Source organism: Beta vulgaris, chromosome 6 (assembly GCF_026745355.1).
Source record: "Beta vulgaris subsp. vulgaris cultivar EL10 chromosome 6, EL10.2, whole genome shotgun sequence".
Classification (NCBI taxonomy): domain Eukaryota; kingdom Viridiplantae; phylum Streptophyta; class Magnoliopsida; order Caryophyllales; family Amaranthaceae; genus Beta; species Beta vulgaris.
Genome location: NC_079207.1, coordinates 26,899,321 through 26,915,739, shown reverse-complemented (window position 1 = coordinate 26,915,739; position 16,419 = coordinate 26,899,321).

Genomic DNA, 16,419 nt, shown 5'->3' with positions numbered 1-16,419 from the left:
TTTTTAAGCAGGTTGAAATATTTTGTTAGTTATATTAAGTCTTCAATAGGCTTTGGTCCTTTAAGTAGTTAGAATTCTCTCCAACATCATACTAGGACAAAAGTGGATAAGAACCATCATTCTTAATGGTTAAGAAAACTTGTGGATAAGCACTATCATTTTTAATGGTTAAGAAAGATTATGGATAAGCACTATCATTCTTAGTGATTAATAAGAAAGCTTGTAGATAAGCATTAACATTCATAGTGGTTAAGAAAGCTTTGAGAACCAATAGATAAGTTAGAAAGTCCTTGAGAGCCTTAAACATTAATATTGTGAAAATCGTTTGGAGATTGTTTTATCGGGTAACAATGAACTTCCAGTTAAAGAGCCTTTCGGGGTTGAATCCGAGATTAGAACCTAACCAAACCTGATATATGACATGCTTGGGATGTTTTGAGGTTAAAATGGTCATTTATGCCCAAGAATTACGTGGCACAAAGGGTAAATTGCTTACATAGTAAAAACTGGCCAGCTGAAATTACATCTCAGACCTATGCTCAAAGAAAGCTGCTTAGCAGCTACTTAATTGTCGATCTCTCAAATCCTTTTGTATGCATGAAAGCCAACACCTAATGCTAACACCTAAAGCAAGAATCACCCAGAAACTCCAAGAAACCGACGTTGCCCAGATCACATTTCCCCCCCTCCCCTGGGTACCACCAGAATAAACTATAAAAGACTGTTCTGGGTTTTCGTCTCTTTTCTCTTATTTCTTCCTCTTGAACACCCACTTTTCTTTACATATAACTCTTCTAGACATCGATAAAAAGTAGTTCAAGCTTTAGTTCCAATCTTTAGACCATAAACTCATATAGAAAACCTTACCGAAAGATCACATAAGTTGTTGTAAGTTCAATAGATTACACCTCTTGTATTTAAGCTTAGTTTCTCATATCTATAAGCTTGTTGAAACTGATATTTAGAATTTTATATATTAAACGGAAGCTGTAGGAGTAGTTAATAAATTGGATTAAGCAGTTTCGTTGCCTTAAGCATCCTTAGTGAAGGTACACACTTAGTTTGGTTTTAGCCTAGAGATTTCCATACCTATAGTTAAGTGATTGTTTCTTTCTAGTCTAAAGCATGTTTATGAAATGAATTTACTTATGATGTGTATTTTATTATGTGTATATTAAGCATATAACATGGATATAGCATGCTAAGGTTCATTAGAGATGTTTTATTTGACCTAAATAACACTCATACAGTAAGTCATTACGATTATGCTTCTAAATGGAATGTGTTTAGTACATGGACTTGTGGAGTAATTGTGATGATTGAGGTGGAGTTGTTATGTTGTTGTTGTTGTGGAGTTGTTGTGGAGTTGTTGTGGTGGTTATGGTGAAGTTGTTGTGGAGTTGTTGTGGTGGTTATGGTGAAGTTGTTGTGGAGTTGTTATCGTTGTTGTTGCTCTGTTGTCGTAGTGTTGTTGGTTTCTTGTTGTAATGTTGTTGTGGTTGAGGTTATGTTGTTGATGAGGCATCGTCGTTGTGAAGTGTTGTTGCTAGTTGTGGTTAGTTATATGATCTAAAGATATGTGGAATTAGTTTACATAATTTAGAATTAAGAGTTTGGAATTATGGTTATGAAGTGGGATGCTAGTTATATGGTATAGCTAGTGTTATTGAATTTATAGTTGGTTCTGAATTGAGGGCCAAGTATCTAGAATGTTAAAGGTAGATAATTTATAAATTGGGAATTACTTATTGTGTTATTGTTGTGGTGGTTGTGTTGCTCTTGTTATGTTGTTGTTGTGACTGTGTTCGTGTCCTTTTTTGTTTTTCCTCCCCTCTGTTGTGGTGGTGGTGTTGTTGCTTTATGATTGTTGGTGTGGTTGATGTTGTTGTTGTAGTTGTGATGGTTATTGTAGTCATGGTGGCTGTTGTGGTATTGTTGTGGTGGATGTTATTGGGTTGTTGTTATTATTGTTCGTTGTTTGTTTGTTGTTGTTGTTCTTGATTTAGTTGAAGATTGTGAGTTAAGTCTAGTTTGTTCACTTCTACAATCTAGGGTTATGATAATGGAATTGCAATGCTAGTCAATGTAGCTAATGTCATTAAAGTTATTATGTTAAAAACTAGTATCAAGTATGAAAACCCTAAATCTTCTCAGCTATTAAAGTAAAGGTAATTGAAAGGAGTTGATAAGAGTTATGAGTATTAAGAATGAGTTGATAAGAGTTTCGAGTATTGAGGATTAAAGTATGAATCCTTAAATATCTTTTATTATAAATATGAAAGTGAGGCAAGAACATGCACCCGAGTTAGGGCGGGTCGAGTCCGTAACTGTTTTGTTTTAGGCCATTATTTTTGACGGAATTGTGAAGTAAATGGGGGATTTTTGTTTTCCAAATTTATGATGAAGGTTACAAATCTTGGTTTAATCTTCTAATTTATGGTGAAGGTTACAAACTCTTTAATTTTCAAAATTAAGTACTCTACCTATTCTACTCCTATAAATACCCCACACCTTTAGCCATCTTTTCCACACAAAAACTTTGGAGAATCCATACTTCAAGGTTCTTCTTTCTCTTCTTATCTATTCTAGTTTTATATTTCTTATTCAAGTTATAATTCTCTTTGGGTTAAGAAAAGAAAGAGATTTTCCATGTTTCTTACTCAAAAATATTATGCTCATGGTAGGATATTCATGTTTACATTCATGATTAAGTTCATGTGATAAGTTATTAGATTTTTATTATTGGTTTGTTAGGAGATCGTTCAAGATTAAGACTAAGTGGAGATATTAGTATACTTTTTGTGCAAGATCAAGGTACGTTATGTAGCTACATCATTTAAAATGTGGTTTATATGATAAAGTTGTTTATTGATTTTATTGGCTGGATTGGTTTAGAAATTTGGTTTAAAATGGTTACAATGTTTTATTATTCACTCTTGAAAGTGAAAAGAAGGAATGATATTATCAATCATTTTATATAGAAGTTTTGTTATCCATTTTGGAAAATTAAATTATTTTTACAAGGAAAGGTTGATTGGTTTTTATGAACTTTGAATGTTCAAAAAGTTGTTTATGAGGAAAGGAGGTTTATTCATGACTTACAAGTCATATTATTATTATTTCCGCTTGATTAATATCAAGAGATTCAAAGTCCACTTGTTGGCAATTATAGTTACCCCTTATATGGTCCGTGATGGGATGACTAGCTTGGGGGGTGTGCACACTTAGCAAAATAGAAGGGGAGATAAGAAGAGGAATTGTTTTCAGGATTATTTTTAATCCAAGTTGTTTGGAAAGAGTTTATTCTTAAAAAGGTTATTCTTGAATTACTATTCAAGTGTTTGGAAAGAGTTTGTTCTTGTTGTTCTTGAATTATTATTCAAGTGTTTGGTAAGAGTTTGTTCTTAAAATGTTATTCTTGAATTATTATTAAGTGTTTGAAAAAGTTTATTCTTAAAGAGTTATTCTTGAATTTTTGGTTATGGAGTTTTCGAAATGAAAAATTATGACGAACTAACAAATGTGTTACTTATCTAGTACATTTCGTACTCAGTTTTATACTGACGCGTATTTTCTTTTTCCTATTTGGCTTTGCCCTGTTTACCTTTTTGGTAAGCAGATTTGCAGGTGAATTTTGGATGTGCATGGGAGCATACTAGGAAGGGGATCTTCACCTAGATTAGAATGTTTCATTATTTTGAGTTTTGAGACAATATTACTTTTATTAATAAAGAAGTATTATTATTTTTGGTTAAAGTCTTCCGCTGCAAGTTATTTTGGTAGTTATAGTTGGTTGCCGAAAGCGTGGTAGTCACGTGGCGTAATACTCTAAATTACTCAAATATTTATTTATTAAATTATTATTTAAAAGTGAGTAATTTGGGGGTGTTACAAAGTGGTATCAGTTTTTCAGGTCTTGAAAAGATAAAAGTTGAACATTAAAATTGATGGGTACAATAAGATGTGGCATATAGAGTTTCGCATTTGCATTCTAAATTGTTTTTGTTAAGTTTAGTTATTTTATTTTTGACGATTTGTATAGATGCATCTTGCTAGTGCCACAAAAGGTATATACATATTTATATTTATAATTTTATTTGGAAAGATGAAGGGTGTAGATATGTTGGGGTGACAAGCTCTGTCTAGGATTAGGAAGGCTCTCCCCGACGCTGTGGGTAACTTCCTTACCTGGGAGCTATAATCACCTTGGCTATTCTATATCTTGAAATCAAGTACACTTTAAAAAAAAATTATGATTTTTTTTAAAATAAATATTTTAAGCCAAAGTGGTGCATCTAGTACAAATCTTGAACAATATTTAGTTATCACATATTAGTATTAATCTTATGATATTCTTGTAATATCTCAATTCTTTTTACTTTTATATGATTGTTCTTGGAAATAGAGGAAAAAATTTATGTTATTCCCTATGTATGGGATAAAGAAGGAGGTCATGCTGCATTGGCCAGCAAATAGTAGTATTATGTGTATTATATTTCTTTTAATGAGTAATTTTGTTAACAGATGATTAACCATATGAGGGACATGTATTACTCTGAAGAACTTCTTTTGGAAGGAAAAACGGTCCCTGATTTTATAGATGATATTGTTGAGGCCAGTGGTATTAATGCATTTGACTGGAGCCATGGGTCAGTGAGGAACCCTACCAATTTGTTAGCCTTAATTCACCTTCCTCAGACACCCAAATACCAAATCCTCCATGATAAGTACGCTAATGTAGTCCTACCAACTGGGGAGTGGAACAGAGATAATCATGAGTTCCAGGGAGTTTGGTTAGCCACTATTCTTCATTTTGGCACCGAGTTAATGTATATAGAAATAGATGGAGCCCAAAGGGGTGGGGATGCCATTGATATTGACCTACCTAGCCCAGTATCCACAATTTCTTCAGTTGATAGCATGGGATATGAAGGTTCATCTGAGCCTGATAGCCCAGAATATACCCTTCGAGAATACCCAGGCCAATATGATTATATGGCTATTGACGAGTTGGAGAATGTTATTGAGGCGGGCTACCAGAGTTTGAAGTCTCCAGTAACCAGAGATATATAGTTTTGTTTCGGCCATGAAACGGCCTAGTTGTCTTAAGAATATTTTGATACACTCAAATGTTCTAGTAGTTGTTATGAATAAGGCCTCATATTTGGCCGTGATGTACGAAATATGTGATTGCTATATTTTGAACTAGTTATACTGACATGGTTATTTATTAATTGTTTGGTAGATACACAATTATTCTCTGAATGTTTATATATGTATATTTACTCAAACACTTTTACTCCTAGCAGAATGGCAGAAAGAAGGAGAAGGAGTATGGGTTCTATGGTTAGAAGGCTAGCAAAGATCACTGAAAACATCACTCAAGTGATAGCTAATCAAGAAACCAAGCAGAGTGAGACTGATAGTTTTGGTGAGGTCTTTAAGAGGGTAGCAGCTGTCAAACCTCCGACTTACCATGGGAAAGAGGACCCAGCTAGCTTAGAAAACTGGATCCGAGAATTTGATAAGCTTTTTGATGCCATAGTGTGCCCTGAAAACCTTAGAGTTAATAAGTTGTTTATTATTTGAGAGATGAGGCAGACCTCTTGGTGGAAACAACGAAAAGATGATCTTTTAGAGGATCCGAACTTTGGTGGGACGAGTTTAAAGAAGCCCTGAGGAGTAAGTTTTATCCTGCGTACTTAAGGAAGCAAAAGGCTAAGGAGTTCAAATCTGAGAATGGGGACTATGTCTGTTAATGAGTATTATAGCAAATTTTTGGAGTTGATGAGGTTCGCACCTGAGATAGTACCATCTGAGACTTTAAGGCCCAAAGGTTTGAGCAAGGGTTAACCTTAACTCTCCAAAGTAAGCTAGGAGGAGTAACTTTTGAGACTCTTGATGAAATTTATGGTAGAGCTGCTCACTTATATGGGATTAAAGGAAGAGAGATTGAAGGGACTTCCTCTGGGGAAAAGAGGAAGTATAACAACAATGGGAACCAACAAATTGGAGATAAGAAGCCTAAGCCCAATGGTGGATTTAACCAAACTGAGAAAGATAATAGGTACCCTAGTCGGAAGCCTAATGGGAACCAAGGGAATGGGAAGAAAGCTGAGAGAACCTTTTTCTGCAAAAGGTGTGATAAGAACCACCCTGGAAAAGATTGTCAAGGCAACTTGGTGACATGCCATTATTGTCAGAAATTGGGGCACCGTGAATATGAGTGCTTTAGAAAAGCTGGTGGAGAACCTGCAGTCAAACCTGACCCGAGTAGTAAGGCACCTCAGAATGATCAACAGAAGTTAGCTTCTTCCAATGCTGGTGTTAAACCAGGGATGGGAAATCAGTCTAAAGGCAGAGTTTTCGTCATGAACCCGTGAGGCTCAGAATGTTTCTGAGGTAGTAGTTGGAACCTTTTTCATTAATTCCTTGTCTGTCAAAGTGTTATTTGATTCAGGAGCATCTCATTCATTTATTTCTAGCACTTTAGTAGACAAGCTCCAGTTAAGCAGTCCAGTGTCTATTTCATTAGAAATTGCATTGCCATCAGGGGAAATGTTTAATTGTACTAGGTTGCATAGTCAAGTACCTTTAGTGATAGTTGGGTGAATTTCCATCCGACTTAGTTGAGTTTGATTTGTCAGACCTCGATGTGGTTTTGGGGATGGATTGGTTGGGAAGATTCAAGGCTCATATTGATTGTGAGGCCCAGAAGGTGTCCTTAGTCGGTCCTAAGAAAGAAAGGGTGACTTATAGGAAGCTTGGGAAGGAGAAGGGAATGAAGATAGTGTCTGCGATGAGAATTCAATCTTATGTGAAGAAGGGGTGTCCGTTATTCTTATGTGGGTTCAGAGGATTGAAAAGGAAGATGAGAATAGGGAGATTCCAGTCGTATCTGAGTTTCCTGATGTGTTTCCTGAAGAGATACCGGTGTAGTCCACCGATTAGGGATCTTGAGTTCACGTAGACTTGATGCCAGGAACCGGACCTATTTCAAAGGCTCCGTATAGAATGGCTCCAGCTGAGATGAAGAGTTAAAAGTTCAGTTGGAGGAGTTTGGAAAAAGGGTATATAAGACCTAGTTCTTCTCCTTGGGGTGCACCTGTATTGTTCGTGAAAAAGAAGGATGGTAGTTTGAGGTTGTGCATTGATTATCGGGAGTTGAACAATGTGACGATCAAGAATAAGTATCCGCTTCCGAGAATTGATGATTTATTTGACCAGTTGAAAGGAGCGGGAATTTTCTCGAAGATAGATTTAAGGTCAGGTTATCACCAATTGAGGATTGCTGAGGGTGATATTCCTAAGACTGCGTTTAGGACGCGTTATGGTCACTATGAGTTTACAGTGATGCCGTTTGGTCTGACCAATGCACCTGCAGTGTTCATGGATTTGATGCATAGGGTTTTCAGGCCATACTTGGATAAATATGTGGTTGTGTTTATAGATGATATTTTGATATATTCAAAGGATAGGAGTTGTCATGAGCTGCATTTGAGGGAAGTTTTGTCCACCCTAAGAGAGCATAAGTTGTACGCCAAGCTCTCTAAGTGTGAGTTTTGGTTGGATGAGGTTGCATTTTTGGACATGTTATCTCAAAGGAAGGAGTTTCGGTGGATCCTACTAAGATTCAAGCGGTGCGCGAATGGCCAACACCGAAGACGGTGTCTGATATAAGGAGTTTCCTTGGGTTAGCTGGTTACTATCGAAGATTTGTAAAGGATTTCTCAAAGATATCGAGACCAATGACTAGCCTGATGAAGAAAGAATGTAAGTTTGTTTGGACTCCAGAGTGTGAGGAAGCTTTTTCGCGTTGAAGGAAAGGTTGACTACAACACCAGTTTTGGCTCTACCTGATGAAAGCCAGCAGTATGATGTTTATAGTGATGCTTCGAAATTTGGGTTAGGGTGTGTATTGATGCAGAACCGGAAGGTCATCGCTTATGCTTCTAGGCAGTTAAAACCATATGAGGTGAATTATCCAACCCATGATCTCGAATTAGCTGCAATAGTGTTTGCTTTGAAGATATGGCGACACTACTTGTATGGGGCAACGTGTAAGTTGTACACGGATCATAAGAGCTTAAAGTATATTTTCACTCAGAAGGAGTTGAACATGAGGCAGAGGAGGTGGTTGGAGTTGATCAAGGATTATGATCTTGAGATCCAGTATCATGAAGGGAAAGCTAATGTTGTTGCTGATGCATTAGTCGAAAGTCGAGTCATTCAGTTAATGCAATGGTGCTGCCAAGTCAGTTATGTGTCGAGTTTCAGAAAATGTCATTGGAGGTACTAGAAGAAGGCGGTGTTGAAGAATTATTGGGTTCTTTGTCGATTCAACCCTCAATCTTATGATGAGATTAGGGAGGGTCAATCAAAGGATGAAAATTTAGAAAAGATTCGAGAGAAGATCCGGGATGGTCAGGTGTCGGATTTCCAGATAGCCGATGATGGAGGTATTCGGTTCAAGGGGAGGTGGTGTATACCAAGTAATAGAGAAGAGTTGAAGCGGAAATTAATGGAAGAAGCTCATAGCTCACCTTATTCAGTACACCCAGGTGGTGATAAGTTGTATAATGTTCTGGTGGCCAAACATGAAGCGAGAGGTAGCAGAGTTCGTGGCTAAGTGTCTCACATGTCAAAAGGTCAAGTTTGAGCACAAGAGGCCGCAAGGGAAGGTTCAACCTCTGGATATTCCGAGTTGGAAATGGGATTCTATATCAATGGATTTTGTGTCTGCATTACCAAGAACTAAGGCTGGAAATGATACAATTTGGTAGTGGTAGATCTGTTAACTAAATCTGCAACTTTCATACCTATGAAGAATACTTGGTCGATGGATCAATTGGCTAAAGCATATGTGAAGTGGGTGGTGAAATATCATGGTGTGCCTAAGGACATTGTTTCCGATCGTGATTCACGATTCTTGTCCAACTTTTGGCAGAGTTTGCAGAAGGCTTTGGGTACTAATTTGTTTAATGAGTACAACTTTTCATCCGGCTACAGATGGTCAAACAGAACGAACAATTCAGACTTTAGAAGATATGTTGCGATCTTGTGTTATGGAGTATCAGGGTTCGTGGGAGGATTTCTTGGATTTAATAGAATTTTCCTACAACAACAGTCATCATGCAAGTATTGGTATGGCTCCGTTTGAGGCTTTGTATGGTCGGAAGTGTAGAAGTCCAGTCTGCTGGAATGATATTAGTGAAACTGTGGTGCTTGGACCGGAGTTCCTCGAAGAGACGGTGAAGCAGGTGAAAGTGATTCAAGAAAAGATCAAGCAGCTCAAGATCGGCAGAAGAGTTATGCTGATTTGAAGCGAAGGGATGAAGAGTTTCAGGTTGGGGAGAAGGTATTGTTGAAAATATCTCCAATGAAAGGGGTGATGCGATTTGGGAAGAAGGGAAAGTTAAGCCCAAAGTATATCGGGCCATATGATGTGAGTGTTAAAGAAGATCGGGAAAGTGGCATATAAGTTGGATTTTCCAAATGATTTAAGTCGAGTACATGATTTTATCCATATATCTCAGTTAAGGAAGTATATTCCGGATGTGTCTCATGTGCTGCAACCTGAGACCATTGAATTAGATGATAGTTTGACTTACGAGGAAAGACCTGTAAGAATCCTTGATAGTAAAGTTAGAAGTACTCGGACTAAGGATGTAAGATTAGTCAAAGTATTATGGTCAAACCATCAGACTGAGGAAGCAACATGGGAAGCGGAAGCGGATATGCGCAAGAAATATCCGGCGTTGTTTTCCGAGGTTAGTTGTCGAGTTACGGGGTCGTAACTCCTTTTAAGGGGGTAGAATGCGATAGAGTTTCGCGCTTTTACTATAGTTATTACATTTTAGCATATTTTTGAGTCATTATATGCATTTTAGACATGAGCATTTGAGTTAGAAACTACAATTTTAAATTTTAATCCATTTTTGGAAAGTGATTATGACTTTTTGTCTTGAGTTTCGAGGTCGAAACTTCTTTTAAGGGGGGTAGACTGTAATACCCCATATTTTCAGATATTTATTTATTAATTAAAATATTTATTTTCTAAAATAAATATTTTAAGCAAAGGGTATTTTAGCAATTTCACTCGTTTTAAATTATTTTGGCGGAAGATGGCGCCAAAATTGGATTTGTTAAACTTTTGGTTTTAAATCCTAGTCAAAATTATTCAAAAACCAAAAAAAAAAAAAAAAAAAAAAAAATTTTTTTTTAGGCCAATATTTTTGACGGGATTGTGAAGTAAATGGGGAGTTTTGTTTTCCAAATTTATGATGAAGGTTACAAATCTTGGTTTAATCTCTAATTTATGGTGAAGGTTACAAACTCTTTAATTTTCAAATTTAAGATCTACCTATTCTACTCCTATAAATACCCCACACCTTTAGCCATCTTTTCCACACAAAAACTTTGGAGAATCCATACTTCAAGGTTCTTCTTTCTCTTCTTATCTATTCTAGTTTTATATTTCTTATTCAAGTTCTAATTCTCTTTGGGTTAAGAAAAGAAAAAGATTTTCCATGTTTCTTACTCAAAAATATTATGCTCATGATAGGTTATTCATGTTTACATTCATGATTAAGTTCATGTGATAAGTTACTTATTAGATTTTTATTATTGGTTTGTTAGGAGATCGTTCAAGATTAAGACTAAGTGGAGATACTAGTATACTTTTTGTGCAAGATCAAGGTACGTTATGTAGCTAGATCTTTTAAAATGTGGTTTATATGATAAAGTTGTTTATTGATTTATTGATTGGATTGGTTTAGAAATTTGGTTTAAAATGGTTACAATGTTTTATTATTCACTCTTGAAAGTGAAAAGAAGGAATGATATTATCAATCATTTTAATAGAAGTTTTGTTATCCTTTTTGGAAAATTAAATTATTTTTACAAGGAAAGGTTGATTGGTTTTTATGAACTTTGAATGTTCAAAAAGTTGTTTATGAGGAAAGGAGGTTTATTCATGACTTACAAGTCATATTATTATTATTTTTTCCGCTTGATTAATATCAAGAGATTCAAAGTCCACTTGTTGGCAATTATAGTTACCCCTTGATATAGCTCCGTGATGGGATGACTAGCTTGGGGGGTGTGCACACTTAGCAAAATAGAAGGGGAGATAAGAAGAGGAATTGTTTTCAGGATTATTTTTAATCCAAGTTGTTTGGAAAGAGTTTATTCTTAAAAAGGTTATTCTTGAATTACTATTCAAGTGTTTGGAAAGAGTTTGTTCTTGTTGTTCTTGAATTATTATTCAAGTGTTTGGTAAGAGTTTGTTCTTAAAAGTTATTCTTGAATTATTATTAAGTGTTTGAAAATAGTTTATTCTTAAAGAGTTATTCTTGAATTTTTGGTTATGGAGTTTTCGAAATGAAAAATTATGACGAACTAACAAATGTGTTACTTATCTAGTACATTTCGTACTCAGTTTTATACTGAGCGTATTTCTTTTTTTCCTATTTGGCTTTGCCCTGTTTACCTTTTTGGTAAGCAGATTTGCAGGTGAATTTTGGATGTGCATGGGAGCATACTAGGAAGGGGATCTTCACCTAGATTAGAATTTCCTTTATTTTGAGTTTTGAGACAATATTTACTTTTATTAATAAAGAAGTATTATTATTTTGGTTAAAGTCTTCCGCTGCAAGTTATTTTGGTTAGTTAGTAGTTGGTTGCCGAAAGCGTGGTAGTCACATGGCGGTAATACTCCTAAATTACTCAAATATTTATTTATTAAATTATTTATTTAAAAGTGAGTAATTTGGGGGTGTTACAGTGTGTACTCAGCTTTGCTGATAATGTTGCCATTTTCGTGGCCTGTCACTTTGTGGGTGGCAGAGTCAAACTTTGTTGCAGGATTGTGTTGGGAGTTAGAATCGAGCTGAGAGCAAAGTTATGATTCGAATTGTGTTCTATGGGATAAAATCCGATATCTAAGTTTGTGTATAGAAGAGTTTATTTAGAATTACTTACAATATGGATTTTTATCATGGAATCTGAGATTGAATGACTATGTAATTGAAGTCTTATATAAAGCATTTTGTTTTATAGGTTATGTTTCCGCTGCGAGCAAATATTTAATTCGAGGCTTATTCAGCATTGATTGTGATTAGTGAATCTTGAGTATGTATAGCTAGCAGCTCAGGTCCAACTGTTATAATCTCTTCTAAAAAGTCCCAGTCAATTGTATTATATGCTTTTCTCATGTGTAATTTCTTTATACAACTCTTTTTCACATTTTTCCTACCATATTGTCTCACTAAATCCTGACACACCATTATATTATGAACAATAAATCTCTCCTTCACAAAAGCACCCTGATGTTTAGCAATTTTATCAGGTAATTAAAGCTAAGCTTAATCTATTACAGATTATTTTTGTTATTTATTTGTAAAGGGTATTGGAGCATGCTATAAGCCTAAACTCCGTTACAGAGCTAGGACATGACACTTTAGGATAGAAGAGTTTATGTGCTAGTATTTAATTATATCAGCAATTTTCTTAAATTAAACACATTGAGAATAGCTTGTGTTACCTCATCTCCTGTAATCTGTCAAGTATCTCCGAAGAATTGTGAGCCAAAGCCATCAGGTCCAGGAGCCTTGTCTCCTGGAACTGAGAATAAGGCTTTTTTCACTTCATCTGCAATATATGGTCTTTCAAGCAATTGATCATGCTCACTAGTGAGCACATGCCCCATTTGAATAACTTCATTCTTGATTTTTTTTCTATCTTGTAGCTCATAACCTAAGAGGTGCTTAGCCTCATTTACAGCAGTAATATCCTCTTTCCAAATGTCATCTTTATCGTTGATGGCATACACTATATTCTTCAGTCTTCTAGCTCTAATTGACTGATGGAGGAGAGCAGAGTTCTCATCGCTATCGTTACACCATTGCATCTTTTCCTTTTGACTCAAGAAAGACAAATTGGGTTTATGAGTCCTTTTATAATCATCTACTGCATTCTTTGCACTCAACCTGAGATGTAAGTTAGCAGGATCTCTTTGTAAACTCTCTTGGCTTGTGATCATTTTTTTGTAAGTCTAAATATCTCTACAATAAATATCTAAGAAACCTTCATGATTAAGCTGCTTGAGAGCAGCTTTCACTTTCTTCAATTTATTCACATTTATGTACATGGGAGTACCATGAACCTGCTCATGCCAACAACTAGAAACTAACCCTTCAAAATTTGGAGCACTACTCCACATTTTAATGTACTTAAATGGGTGTTTACCAATGTCAACAACTAGCTACACTGCAATTACCACTAGTCAATGATCAAATTGTCCCGCATGTAAGTAATGTGCAGCTGCATTAAATCGTTTATGGTGTGGTTTGCATTTTATAATAATTTAAGAGTCCGTTTTTGGAGAGACGGTCTCACGTTAGTGTTAACGTGAGACCACTGATGTCATGCAGACACCACGCACGTGCATCAAACCAGCAGTAGAATTAGTTAAGCGCTTGCAGATATTAGTTACGCTAACCTTAAATTACTTCTGGATGAATTAGTTAAGCGCTGAAGTATATTAGTTAAGCGCTAGAGTATACTAGTTATATCATATAATTCAGATTATAATGCATTCTATTCACCCTAACTTCAATATAACACATACATATTCTCTTTTTCTTCTCTAAGCGCTGAAGTATATTAGTTAAGCCCTAAAATTTGTATTGTTTTCCTTCTCCATTCTCTGCATACAACCGGCATTGGATGTTTAATTTGGATGTAATAAGTAAAATATTTGAGGACAAGGTTGCAGTGGCAATATCCACAAACACTTACTTTGTTTTTTCACCTGATAAGATGTTTATCATGTTTGAAGTGAACAAGAGTTTGATATATATTCATCACAAAGGGTAATATATGTTGCCCATTGTTAGATGATAACTTGCACTTGCAAAAGCTTTGAAGAAACAGATTAGATCACTTTTGGTACCGAAAATTTAACTTTTGCACTTGAACGTTTAACTTTTTATTTGAAAAATATAACTAATACTCATGGCGATATGAAACTGCGAGAAAATTAGTTTTACAATATCATTGTCAAAAGTCAAGATAATGAAGATGCAAGAAAGACATTCCAAAAATTCTACGAAAATACTATTGCAATTATAAACAAAGTCTTAACTACAAAACAAATCCTAGAAGAATGATGCTCGTCAAGTACAACTACATTGGTTATTTTACACTAGTAGAATAAATGTTATTTGTTGCGGTTAAAAAGTGCCCTATTGCTGCGGTTTTGGGCGCGCATCAATTAAGGGGGCAGCAATAGATATTAATTATATTGCTGCGGTTTTTAGGCCAAACCACAACAATATGCTTTTGTTTTTTATTAAAAAAATTAAAGATATTGCTGTGGTTCCTACACAAAACCGCAGCAATAGGTCTATGTACAAGCAAAAAAACAAAAATTCATTTTGTAATCAAATTTAAAAGGTAAAAATAATAAAAACTACCAAAAATCAAGCTGATATCGCCAGTTCACAAAACTAATAACTACAACATCAAGAACATAAAGATTAAAAGTCGGAACTTGAAATTGAAAATAACATCAGATATTAGAACATAAACCTCCATAGTTACAAATTGGACTAAAAATAAAAATCCAAAACCGTGTATTTCCGGCGAAGCATTCTGAAAAATAAAAATGAAAAAAATCCAAAACAAGTATCACTAACCTAACATCATATAACGAAAAACAAAACCTAACAAAGATAGGAAAAAAACAAAAAAAATAATTGAAAAATAATAACAATAGGTCGTGTATTTCCGGCGAAGAAAGAGGAGAGAAGCCGTGCATTTCTGGCGAAAAAAGAGGACAATAAAGCATAAGCAGGGCTTGCGAGTGACCGGCGAAGGAGTGAGAGAGACCGGCGAACGGCGAAGGAGTGGGGTGACCGACGAGCACGAACTAGTGAGGCGACCGACCAACATGAACTAGTGGGGGCGATATGCGACCGACTTGTGCTTGGTCTTTTGTTTCCAGATCTGAAGAAAACGCGACACCATTTTTCTTTTGTCGAAAGGTCGACCGGCGTGAGTGCGACAGGATGCAAGGATGAGTGGGTGAAAGGATGCAAGGATGAGATGGTTTAGAGGGAGAGAGAAGATGAGGGGACCGGCGTGAACTAATGAAGATGACAGGATGCAAGGTTTCGAGGGAGAGAGAAGATGAGGGGAGGTGAGGAAGAGGCGTGTAATTGATGAGAGAAGGAGAGAGGGTGAAACTGTGAAAGGCGTGCAACTGATAAAGAGGAAGTAACCCTAAATGGACTCATTTAATTAATTGAAAAATCATATTGCTGCGGTTTGTAGTAGGAACCGCAGCAATAGGTCCATATAATTTTTTTTTTAATATTTTTTTATATATTGCTGCACTTCCTGCGGTTCTTGCTAGAAACCGCAACAATATGATTTGGTCAACTGGTCAAGAAATTTCAAAAAAATTCTGTCGAAACCATATTGCTGCGGTTTTCGCCAAAACCGCAGCAATATGGTTATTTTATATTTCTTATTTTCTTTTTACGTGATATATTGCTGCGTATGGGTAAAACCGCAGCAAATAGCAATTATTCTACTAGTGTAAAATAACCAATGTAGTTGTACTTGACGAGCATCATTCTTCTACGATTGGTTTTGTAGTTAAGACTTTGTTTATAATTGCAATAGTATTTTCGTAGACTTTTTGAGAAGACTAAAAAAATAAATTCCAAAAACCAAACAGAAATTTGTAAAGTAATTACCCCAAACGTTAGGTTGTTTTGAGTTATTTTTTTCAGGTTGTCTTTTGTATTTGACATTTAAGATTCGTAAAAAAGTTTTTTCTTCGTTTGTATTAGAAACCAAATAATGCTCAGTTAATCTTAACTAATTATGGAACAACACTAAGCAATGTATTTAATATGTTAACTAAAAAACAATGAAAGTCTATATAAAGATTACTAGCTCTAAACTATTGTGCTAAAATACTTAACTAATTCGCCAAAAATATTACTAATTTGCCAAAATATTATCGTGAGAATTTGAGAAACGCGGTCTGTTTTCTAAAAATATATATCTCTCGGGTTGGTCAGGTCTCACGTTAAGACTAACGTGAGACCGTCTTTTTTAAGGGTCTGTTCTCCCCAGCTTATTTTCAGTTTAGTTCAGTTCAACTCCAATCTGTTCAGTTCAGTTCAGTTCAGCTCCAATCAGTTCAGTTCAGTTCAGCTCCATTCTTTTATTACCATTTTGTTAAATATTATTGTTATGTTGTTATAATTCATTTTACTAATTACTCTTATTATTAATATTATTATTATTATTTTATATATAATTACTATTAAGTATTATTATTATTATTATTATTATTAGTATTAGTATTAGTTGATGAGTGATATTTATATCACTCTAAACCTC